We start from the raw sequence: 13,038 nt of genomic DNA, 5'->3' as shown, positions 1-13,038 counted from the left end.
GTGAATGAGAGTTGGGGGGGGCAGGGAAAGGGTGTGAGTAGGTCATATAAAAAAAAACACACCTAGATGGAAGGGTAGATGGCTAAGCACCCAGAACATCCTTAAGATCCACAACTGCCCCAACAATACCAGAGTAGTCCAGGGGGTAGAAGGATGGTGGATAGATCCAGCATGCATGTGGGGACCTGGGGACCAGACCAGTAGAATAAGGTCTGAGAAGACCAAAAAACAAGAAAAAGAAAGAGTTGTAAAGTAATGTCTATTGCAGTAATGTTATTTTGCTATAACTATCTTCCTGAAATACATAGCATAACTTAAGAACTCTATATTACTTGTCAGTAGATCCATACCTGCAAACTCTACTTACAGCTGCATATACTTGCATTACCCACAGTACAGATCCTTGAGGTACCCCACTAATTATGACACCTTCAGTAGAAGTAATACCCTCTTTAAGACCACTCTGTATGTGCACTCTCAGAAACAATTTTCCTCTTATCCCATCCTCCTCATTTTCTGCAGTGATGTAACCCTTGCTAAGATCCTATGTACCTATCATCCACAGCAGAGTCCTTATCAGTCTCCAATGTGAAAGAAATGCAAAACTGCACCGGATTCATCAGAAATGATCTGCCTGTTGTAAAAATTATACTTGTCTAATTTATTATTATGTTTTAAATATGTCTTGGATCTTTGCTCTCTATATCATTGTTATATCCTTGCCAAAGATTATTGAAAGGCTCAGTAGTTTAGAATTACTAGGCCATCTCCTCAATCCACCTTTTGCAGAAGCGTGACCCCTGCGAAGTTTACATCTGATGGCACTATACTGGACATTTTGCACACTCTCTAACATTCATATTATTTAATTATTGTGGGTAGTATTCCATTAGGGTTACAAGCTTTATCAGTTCTTAGCTTCAGCAGATCAATATTTACTTTAATCTATATGATTCCCCATGGCACTGCATATCACACTACTAATGTTAATAGAATCTCCATGTCTACTGGCTACTCCAACCACCTACTGCTCATCAAAAACATACAGTTTGAATTTCTACATTGTGTTTTCTATATATTTGCTCTGTTATCTGTGTGTCACAGTCAGACACAGGATTGTATGTATTTTATTTGTGCACATCTTAAGTGCATCAGCAAAATAATTATGGAGATTATATACATCATTAAACTTCCAACCGAATTAGAATCCTTCCTCTAAACCGTGAACTTAGCTCAGATTATACATAAAAAAGAAACTGATGCATTACATGCATTAAAATAAACTTTAAGTCCACCCAAATAAATGCAAACTACTATTTTCCAAATCCTATCCTTAGAACACAAATCTGAGCTGAAATAAAAAATAGACCATACTAAGTAAAAATTAAATTAAAATAAAACTGTATCTAATCAATCAGAAAATGGCTTTGCTGGCAAATGGACCTGATCTTATATAACCAAAATTAACAAGTCCCAATATAAGCTTCACTACACTACTAAAATTCTACCAAAACCTTACCTGACACTATCAAATATATGTAAAAATGCCTCAAAAACTACTAGGAAACCCAACAGGTTCATAGGTTCATAGGTTGGTACTAGGCTTATTGGTCCTAGGGCCTATACAAGCCTAGCCATAGCAATTACCTGGATATTTCTTCCCATAATATTTACTTTCCTGGACCTCTGTCTAGCAGGGTGACTGACATGATCCCCGGGGTGAATTTCCTATCTCCCATCCAATCATCAAGGTTCCTTTTGAAGAGGGCTAAGGAAGCGCTCTGCTTGACATGTATGGGTAGTCTATTCCAGAGTATGGGGAGTCTCTGGGTCAGGAACCTATCCCTCCAGCATGTTTTGTTCATTGTGATGACAAGGTTTAGATCCCTGGAGTGTGTGGCTCTGAGGGATTGGGATGTCTTTAAGTGGAGCATGTCCATCAGCTCAGGGTTTGACATGGCCTTGTATGTTAAGCAGAAATCGCCTCTCAGTAGACGATATTCCACAGAGTATAGTTGGAGGTTTTTTAGACGGTCAGCATATGGCATCTGCTTTAGGCCTGTGATTCTTAGTGAGGTATTTCTGTGGCCTTTCCTGCTGTTGCAGCTGTCTTGTGAGGTACATACCAAATGGGGCGTTATACTCTATAATGAGTCTAATGAAGGATGAGTACAGTGGGACAATGACCTCCTTTTTCCTGGATGAAAAGCCCTTAGTGATGAGGTGTGTCACATAGAAGGATTTCCTGACTGTTGTCACTATGTGGTTATCGAAGGTGAGACCACTGTCCACCTGTGTCCCTAAGTCTCACATCACACTTTCGGTGTTTAGTGTACTGCCACCTATGTGGTAATTCATGGGTTCATGTTTTTTTCCCAAAGGGGATAACTATACATTTCTTGGCATTAAACCTGAGCCCATGGCTCTGGCCTCAAGCATTTGTTTCTGTAAGGCCCTTTTGCAGAATATCCACATCATTTAGGGATTCAATAATGGCTCCCAGTTTGCAGTCATCTGCAAACTTTGTTAGCCAGAGTCCCTTAGTGTTGGCCTGTACTTCAGAGAAGTAGATGCCAAACAAGTGCAGTCCCAGAACTGAACCCTGAGGTACTCCACTTGTCACTTGTCACTTGTCTGGAGCTGGATTTGGAGTCGGCTACTTTTACAGTCTGGGTTTTGTCAGTAAGCCAGTTGGCAACCCATCGAGTGATGTAGGGATTTATGCCCAGCTTATTAAGTTTATCTATGATTCCAGAGTGAGGGATGGTGTCAAAGGCCTTGGTGAGGTCCAGATAGGCTGTGTGGACCACCTTACCCTTGTTCAAAGCTCTGGAGACTGATTTCAAGAAGTCAATCATGTTCAGGAGACATGATTTATGGAAACTACCTAAAGCCTAATTGCTGCTGTGATAAGTGATAGTCCCACCACTGCCAACCTATATGTGACGTATGATGGTCCTACCACTGCCAACAAATTTGTGATGCCCCCATGCTGGGCCAGTAAGCAAGGAGCCTGAATCCTCACCACTGACGCTGGAAAGGAAGATGCATGTGGAATTCAAATGGATACACTCAGTATTTCCAGATGCAGACCTCTCTGCATCAAGCACAATTTCCCTTAAGAGCTCACAGGGAACAGACTCAGTTCAGGGTATGGTTTCCTCTATATCTGTCTCATTCCAGTTCCCCAATAAGACTCCCCACTAGTATAGCTGTAGGGTTAGGTCCTCAGCCGAGTGTCTAAGCCAAGTCCTCCAGCACCCTCTCTGTAAACCTAGTGCTTCGTGTCACTGCCCCAAGTAGCTCACATACATACACACACACACACACACACACACACACACACACACACACACACACACACACACACCTGGGAAAGGCTGGCACAGATCTGCCTGCTGTGCTCCCTTCTGCCCAGAGTATAAGGTAGTTATCACTGCCACCAGAAACTCCACAATCAGCTACTCTAAGGCCCTTAACAAAGGATGCCCTATTATACTGTGTAATATTAATACTAATAGAAATGGTAGTAGTTGACTAAGATGGCTAGGTTTTGTGGAGTGGGCCTCACATCAAATAAATATAAGGATGCTCAAAAGTTAAGTACTTTCTACAAGGACCACCCACAATAAAAGTTTCAAATATATTTAATAATAAATAATAAAAAAGCATGAAAATGCTGAATATAAATTCAGATCATAGGAAATATTGAAAAGAACACCGATGGACAGACTCAGACAAATAAAGAAAAACAATATCTAAACTTAGCTTCACTATATTTTCCTGACAGAATCTAAAAAAATTACTGTTCCCTAATAACTTACTAGGACAAGGCAAGATGAGATACATGAGCAGTCATTCCAGTCAGGCTCTCAAACAAAATGCTCCCTCCTCAGAGATTACTCCCTGTAATATATAATATCTACTATGGCTTACAGAATGACCTCATCTGGTCACCTGACTCTAGGTTCTCACAGTAACCCCCTTTGAAGCTGAAACCAGAGTTTAGCATAGATGGCTACAATAGACATCTTAAATGTTTATGGCAGTGCCTGGGGTTCCCCTCTTTTTACTGAGCTAATGAACAAAGGCTTCTTCCAAACCTAATGGCTCCAGTCCTATTCAGCACTGTGGGGTACCAGCTTAATGGTTTAACAGCTCATTTACATTTCCCTTATTTTTCTTAAAATAAGCCAGCTGGTTAACCTTTGCTTTCCCAGTGTCCTTTATTAAAACATATACATTTAATTTGTTACAATAATACATGTACATTTCTTTTTATTCCAGCAGGGTGCATTTTAACACAAGCAAATCTCACAAATGTATTTGTAACACAAGCATTTGTACAAATCAGTTTGATATACAAATTACATATAATTATTTACAAAATTCCAGCTAGCTGTGTTGGTGCAAATCTACTGCCCTACTTCTCCTGGCATGGTTGGCAATACCGCCTATCATCACAGCTGCAACAAAGTCAAATTAATGGGAGGCTGTAATTCAAAATAGAAATAGCAGAAAAAATGGATAAATGGAATATGTGGTAGTATATGTGATGCAGCAATTAACATTGTTGCCTCACAGCAAGAGAATTTCTGGCTCGATTCTCAGCTGGGGTGGTTTCTGTGTGAAGTCTGCATGTCCTCCCTGCATTTGTGTGGATTTCCTCTGGGTACTCCAGTTTCCTCACACATTCCAAAGACATGCATGAGGAGTGTTTCTCCCTGGCCCTCCGCAGACAATAGGCTCTGTCCTACTCGGACTTTCCTGGTCAATAAATGCTAAATAAATACTTCTTGGGATATTAAAATCCTCTATTCTATAAGATTATAGAACTTGATTCCATAATTCATAGCTTTGCCTGTTTCCTGAAACTTGTTCCCTAGTCTCATAATGCAAGACATTTCATGTACCTTGCTCTAGATTTCCACATGTACAATATAAATAAATAAATAAATAAATAAGGCTGAAAGGGGACCATGGGCCACCACTCTTACCCAATTAATGGATGATAAATTAAAGTAATTTACTGATCCTATCCCATCATCTATAAATACAGATACAAAAAGACATTTGGCATTTCAGCATGACCTACAAAATCCTCACTACACAGCTCTCTATTCTGTAACACTGTAATAATATTAGTTGTTTTCCTCTCCTTAATGTGTTTGAAAAAGATAATTATTCCTATATTTACTTGTTTACCAATTCAATATCTCCACTTACTTTTCCAACTAAATAGCCCATGTATTTTCTTCATCATGCTCCCACATAAGCTGTCCTTCTACTTCTCGCTCTTCTTAAAAGTAGTTGATTTTTCATTTTTCTCATCCTTCACAATAGTCTTTTTAGCTTCAGTAGTTTCTGGTTGTCCCTTTTCTTGTAATGCCTTGCCTTCATATCGTGTACTATACCTTTCTAAATTTGAGTCAGGTTTCCATCTGTCTTCCATTGCCTCTGCTTGTGTACATTTTACCAGTCTTTGATCTGAATGTATTAAGCTCTGCCAGTTTACTATGTTACATAGTATGGTTTTATGGTCGCAGACCATAGAATTCCATAGTGGAAATTACCTCAGTGCTGGAACATTGAAATGAACAATGGAATGGTTATTATTCACTAGTAAACCAAAGTCCCACAACAGCTGTATATAGTACACAGTCAGAGATCATGACAAAACAATCATATGTAGAAAGGTGTTTAATTATAAATATGCATTTATCGGGGCATTGTAGGAGGTGTGCAACCTTCTATGAAAACAAGTTTTTAGGGCTAATTTGCATATCTTCCATGATTCCTCTGTAAAGATGGGCTTATAAATATTTACAGCTGATTGAGTTGTATTTGTATTTATGAATATCAGCTGTACCCCCGGATTCACAAATCCTCCGTGTAAGACTAAATAAGTCTTACTCGGAAATTGCAGTTGAACGGTATGACATCAGCATGCCATGCATATTCATGAGGGCATGCTGACTCCACTCCAAGTCTAACACGGACCATGCAGGAAGGCAGGGGGCATGTCTGACTGCCGAGCAGTCCAAAGGTCCACACCCCTGCAAGTGTCTGAATTGTGCAATGTCAACACACATGAGCGAGTCCGCTCAAATGTCTACATACCCAACAGCACACTTCCTCACATTGTAACCCCCCCAGTACAGTTATAAAATGTAAAACCTTTAACTTATTTCTCATAATTCCAGATATAGCTGCCCGTATTTGTGCGTGTTTGAGCGGGTGTGCCCATTGCTGAGCTACAGTTAGCAATGTCGACATTGAAGAGCATAATAAGAAATGTTTATGCAAATTAAGCCAAATAGCAATAGTGTAGTGGTAGAGCCTATGCACAAAGAGAAGGCATTCATGATTCTAGTCCCCCCACACCCCTTTCTATTATATGCTTTAAATTAGTACATGAAATAATACCTGACATATATGAATAAACTTTTAATAAAAAGCATAGAAATGGCCTATGTATCAGTGAACAAAATGTATACATATAGAAATATAAGAAGGAACTTGACATATAATTGCCCATAGCTAAGCAGCATTTTACCCAGCACAATATAGTTGCCCATAGTTAAGCAGCGCTTTACCCAGCGCAGTATAGTTGCCCATAGTTAAGCAGTGCTTTACCCAGCGCAATATAGTTGCCCATAGTTAATCAGCGCTTTACCCAATGCAATATAGGTGCCCATAGCTAAGCAGCGCTTTATCCAGCGCAATAGTTTTGCGTGGAGCTGCGCACCATGCCAACTAGTGCACCATCGGGCAATGTAGAGAAAAGTTGAGCAAAGTCGCCTAAACACAGTCACACCCCCTAGCCTGTCTGGACAGTAGTAAAATAAAAAGCAATGACAAGGATCTAACCCGGGACACTGTGCACCATAGTCAAAGTACTGAACCACCACGCCATGACAGCTTTGCAGAAATATGCACTGTTAACATACATATACTTATGAATGGAAGTTTAACCATTGCTAAGCATGTTTGCTGTTAGCCGAGAATTTTACAAAATGGCCAATCACAAATAAGTGCGGGAAATGAGGCATATTTACGCCCAGTAGGTGGGAATACTCACCATAACTGATTGTGGTTCCCATTTGCAGTCAGAATGGCCGGAGCTGGAGAGGGTAATCGCTTTAGAGCGCAAAGGTGGGGCATTGAGGAGTCAAAATACATGGTTTGGCTCCTTGTCCATCGACATGAGTGTAGACTCCTGCAGGGCCAGTTTCAAGGTACGGAGTTTAAAGCGGAGGCTTGGAACAGGTTAGCTCATGATCTCACCAGTGCTACAGGTGTCCCAAGGACTGGTGAGCAGGTCCGTCACCACTATTCAGACCTGAAGAGATGGAAGCAGGACCAACTGACCCGATGGATCCAGGAGGCCCATCAAATGGAAAATGCCCCACTACTGAGCAGGTAGCCATGGAATGAAGTATGTAAGGAATGCTCTTGTAGTCTATATTATGGATAGGTATGTCTCAATATCCCTTCATTTACATTACAGCTGCAGGTGTCCGTGCCATGAATCAGCAAGCCTATGCAGATAGGCTGCTAAGGCTGCGTCACCAGGCAGGTTAATAAATCTTCTGCATGTATTATTATATAAAAAGAAGTGAGAGAGCCTGAAAAAGAGTGTTTTAATCCATCAATAAAGGTCTAATAAGCCATGAATAAAGTCTGTGCATGTATTGTAATATAAATTAAGTGAGAGAATGTGAAAAAGTGTTGGAACCCATTAATAAAGGTTTAATAGGTTTGGAATAAAAGTATTCTGCATGCACCAAAATATGAAATGAATGAGAGAGCTACTACAAAAGTGTGTAATGTAATTAATAAAGTAAAATGCCTGGATTGTGTCTGTGTCACTTTCTTTGATATGTTGTAATACCCTTGCATTATGGAGATAGTACAGTTGTATTAAATGCTGTCAATCCACAATTGGGTAGGTCCATATAAAGTGGATGAAGGGAATGCCAGTAGCCCTTAAGCATATATACAGTCCTCAACTGTTGGTTCATGGCTAGTATGTACAGGTTAATCTGGCACATAAGTAGCTTGTGAATGTGATCCCCATAAATGTCAATGTGCTGCAAGAAATGTAGGGGTCTGTTTAAATGTAGCTGATAATGTCACCTGAAGACAGCCAGATATGTAGATATATGAATATAAATTAAATATATAAATATGTAGCAGTAACATATGCATCTGGAACAGTTTGTATGTCAGATACAGGTCAGGTATATAAACAACTATCAAAACCCATTTCACAATTTCATGGACACTGCCTAGTGTAATAATACATGTAGGGGATATATACCTGCTGTCAGTAGTAATGTAGAGTACAGTTATAAGTATATGCAAGTTGTTAATGGATTTTTTTCAACCCTACTTTATGGTCATAAATAATACCATTCCACAACTTAATGGGTATGTGTAATCTCAAAAACTTTGTTGGGACATATGTCCTGTTGGTTTATAAATATCTGCATGTACTTTGATGCATGTGCCCTGTTCACATACCAAAACCTTGGTGGCCTGTTGCCACCAATCAATCCTGCATGCTGTTGGAATGTCCATTGGTGTTCTAAATATGCATGTTTTATGCTTGCTGTTCAACTGCTGGAATACCTGTGTGTTGGGTTAATGGGAATACTATTGCATGCTGTTACAACTAATTTGGAATGCTGTTGTCTGTTACTAACCCATATTGTCATTAAATCCTGCTAAACATAGAACGTATGGGAAGGCTAGTCCCAGCGGACCCTCCTCTCCCACCTCAGCTGGCGATGGCACCTGGCACCAGCATGTCCGGTGCCCAGCCTGGGACCTCCTCCTCCAGTGGCCCTGTACCACCTTTGGGTGGAAGTGCTACAGGGGATGGGGCTTGTCCCCCCTGCAAGCGTGGCCAGAGGAGGGCCACCCATCACCCTTCGAATGGTCCGGGCTGTGGTGCGTAGGCAGATCGAGCGTACAGTCGCTGATCCTCTACGTCAGCTCGAGGCAAGAGTGGTGCAACTCACGGGTGAGCCTGCCCCTCCTATGCAGCTCCCAGCACAGCCACCCTCGGGTCTGTGAAGGTGCAGTGGTGACTGCCCGTGGGTGGGGATCTCAGTTCCACTGTTACCATCTGTGGGCTCATGGGCTTGTGATTTCCAAACATCCTTCCCCGTCAGTTGTGTTCAACCACCCCATGTGTCATATTCCACCCCTGTATGCATCTTGTTTGTCTTGTCTGTTTACCTCCCCAACCTACCTCCCACAACATACCTACTTCCCCTACCTCACATTCCACTCTCACCTGAAAAAAAAAAGGGCAAGCTGTTCCCAAAAAAAAATTACGCCCCATACATAGCTGCCCATTTCGCACACATGTCCGCTAGACATGTAAACTGTTAATTATAATTGGCAGTACAACATACATTGTTGTCCTCACCCCTCTCTCAGGGGTGGAAGGTTTCACATTTCACTCCAAATTTCTGCAATATGCACAGCTGTTGCTGGTAAAGAAATGGGCAGCTATGGACCTTCCCTACACCCGTCCTGCACATCCCAAACTGATTTCCCTACTGTCTTTCCCTCTTTGTGCCCCCTTTTTCACCACTTTCCTATCTCCTTGTTTTCTTTTCTTTCAAAGAAATTAGCACGGGAGTTAGCAGGAGTAAGCACTTTTAAGCAGTAGTTAGCAGAGGTGCGCTTGTGTGTGCTTAGCTAAGCTGTAGCTAAGCGTCATGCAAACCCGCAAACCTGCTTACAACTGCTTAAAAGTGCCTTAGTCGCTCTGTATGTCAGTGGCCTTGTTCTGCTCATCAGCAAAATAACACACCTTTGTCAGTCTCAAACCCAGGACCTTGGACACACTAGACTGCATGAAGTACCACTGAGCCACAGCAGATATACAATAACTTGGTGCTGGAATAAATATATCATGCAATACAATGAGTGAATGTAAAGGAAAAATAGGAAGGCCATAACACAAAGCTTGTTCTGTGGATCTTTACCAGCAACTGTTGTGGAGTTGCATTACATGGCTGTGATAAGAGAAGCAGCCATTCTAGCAGCAAACAATGTTACAGAAGCACTTTACTACCCCCACACAGTATCATAGCAGGACAAACACTGGCATATCTGATTAGGGCGGAGGCCATACTTCCCAACTGTGACTACTTTGGGATGTCCCTGATTGTAAAACATATATTAGCTGTATCCCTCTGAATCCCTCTGAAAAGTACTGATGTTAGGCAGAAAGGTGGGGTATTACACAATGAATAATGACAATAATAACAGTAGACACCACTTGTACTTCATAAAAGGTGTACTGATCCATATGCACTGCTTCATTCAAGTCTACACTTACTGTCTATATTATTTGGAAGGTGTACCTCACTTTCAACTACCTATCCCTGACTCCATGCAAGTATGTATCTGAGTGTTTCATAGGCCTGGCAGAGGCACAAACACACAGGCATATCAGCTTTACTGCTGTTGCACACTCTGCAAATAGCTTTGGGAGGACTTCCACAAGGATACCCTTCTGTAGGAGTACAACACAGAAATACCAAAGGATGTAGCCATGTACTGGTAGCAACTGACTGTAACAATGACATTGTACCAATGCTGTAAACACCTGTGGGTTGCACAGACAAAGAATAACAGGCTAACATCAAGCTACCATCTGGATTGGTTCACAGTTGGGAACTATGCAGACAGACCACCTGCCTTGGTAAACTAACAGGTACACACCAACCCTTTAAGTCCAGTAAGATAACATTCACACAATAATACATAATGCTCTCTGTATGTCTGCACCCCCCCCCCAAATTTACAATACACTCGTGTGTTCAGGGTCTACCAAGGATGTAGGCAGGCATACTCAGTACTGGAATTGTCCAGTTTTCTTGAGAATCCTGTGCTAATGTCAACAATAAAAAACACAAACCCTGCAGAAGTGAGTACATTAAAATTCACAGTATAACAGTTCACAAACAGTTCATGTGCCAAAAGAATACATTGCAATAACTACTTCTGTATGGCAGTTATTCACATAGGCAGAAAAGAAACGACATACTCACATATATCTTGTGTAAGCATTTGTAGGGGTGAGTTAAACTCTACACTAATATCTCTGTACTGGAAGTGGCAACAGTCAGGTCTGAGTACAACATGTACATCACTGGCTACAAACCTAGCTTCAGATATAAGAAGTATACCAACCTTCTGAATGGAACAACAGTGTCCACAGCAAACAAGCATGGGCCCCACTCTGGAAATCTGAAAGGGCTATGCCTACATAACTTAGCAATTTATAGCAGTGGGTTGCTATGACAGTGTGTACTGCGATTACCACACAGCAGGCTGTATGCATTTACCAAATGCTGGGCACCAATTGGTGCAGAGAGCATCACATGCACATGCGCAGATACCTATAAAAGCAGACTGTACTTGCTATCCCCACATGCAATCATTACATTGCACGACTTGGAGTGTTGCTAGATCCAGGAGAGGACAAAAAAAAAATACTTAAAAAAAAAAAAAATTAAGTAAAACAATAAAGTTACTTAATTACGAACCTAAAATATTAAGTAAAAAAAAAACTTAATTAATAACCAAAAAAAAAAAAGATAAGTAAAAACAAACATTACTTAACCGATACCAAAAATGACAGTAAACACAGAATATAGCTTTGTCATAACATACACAAGCAGACCTGCAACTGACAAACAGGTATGTAACAGATATGTAGTTACCGGCAAGTAGTAGATGTTTATGAAGAGTACTGTACATACTTTGAAACATGCATATGTGGCAGCAGTTGGTATGTATGCACTGATGCCATGCATAACTACTGCCATGAACAAATTAATGTGTAGCTGTGTGCAGTGGGACATAACTGTGACAAATGTAGCTCAGCATTAAATGCCAGACATCTGATCATGTTATCTATGTTCTGTACAGTACTGTGTATAATGGCTGTTTGGGAGAGTAGTGCAAACAGCTATATAAACTTGGATGTGACAGAGTAAGACATGCATGATAGTCATGTAATGTGTAGCTTAGCATTGTCAACTGCTGTACCAGGCTAGTATAGTAAGGTAGCATTTGCAGCTATATATACTTCCTGTAATATTACTGTGTGCACACATGTGCCAACTGTTCATGTTGTAGCAAGGCCCAACAGCTCATCCGTGAGGTGTACAGACTTACAACAGTGTGGACCATGTGTGTGTATGTCACACACATATGGAGAGATATTTATGTGTCAGATATATTAGCATCTGTACATGTGCATAGAGCAAGGGACATACTGCAACTGTTTGTGAAGGGTGGACATATATATGTTGGTGAAGGTTGTTATGTGCATATTGTTATGTAAGTTATAGTGTGTGGCAAACAAGACAGCATACAGTGCTGGTATATGACATGTGGTGTTTAAATGCTGTGGGTATGATTTGTTTGTTAAGTTTTCAGTCTTCCAGACAGGGAGTCCTGCTAAAGATACATGGGCTGTGAATACCTTCAATGCATGCTGCACAAGACTGTGCAATATTATTACATAACGGTATCCCTCTAAACCTTTGCATAATTGATATTCCCACCATGAAAGATGGACTGTATATGTGCCTATATGTAAATCCATATGTACACCAATGTATGTTTATATGTACGCTCAAGCTCAATGTTGTACATGTATTGCCATCCCTTTTGTTAGAAACCCTGTACCCATGAACTACCACATAGGTGGTAGTCTACTCCACACCGAAAGTGTGATAAGTGACCACGGGACACAGGTGGACAATAGTGTCCCTTTAGATAAGCACAGTACCACACTAGTCATGTAAACTGTATACGGTCCACATGTCATCAGAAAAGGTGTGTCATCCATGGAAAAATAGGTCAGTGTTCCACTCTACTCATCAGTCATAAAACCCATCATAGAGTACAATGGCCCTTGTGGTATGTACCTCAGAAGACATCTACAGCAACTGTAGACACCAGTTACATACCTCACAAAGAGTATTACCAGACTCAAACAGA

The sequence above is a fragment of the Protopterus annectens genome, chromosome 1.part0 (genome assembly GCF_019279795.1).
Source record: "Protopterus annectens isolate FY-2018-M chromosome 1.part0, PAN1.0, whole genome shotgun sequence".
NCBI lineage: Eukaryota > Metazoa > Chordata > Ceratodontiformes > Protopteridae > Protopterus > Protopterus annectens.
The sequence above is the reverse complement of the archived record's forward strand: the minus strand, read 5'-3'. Positions refer to the sequence as shown.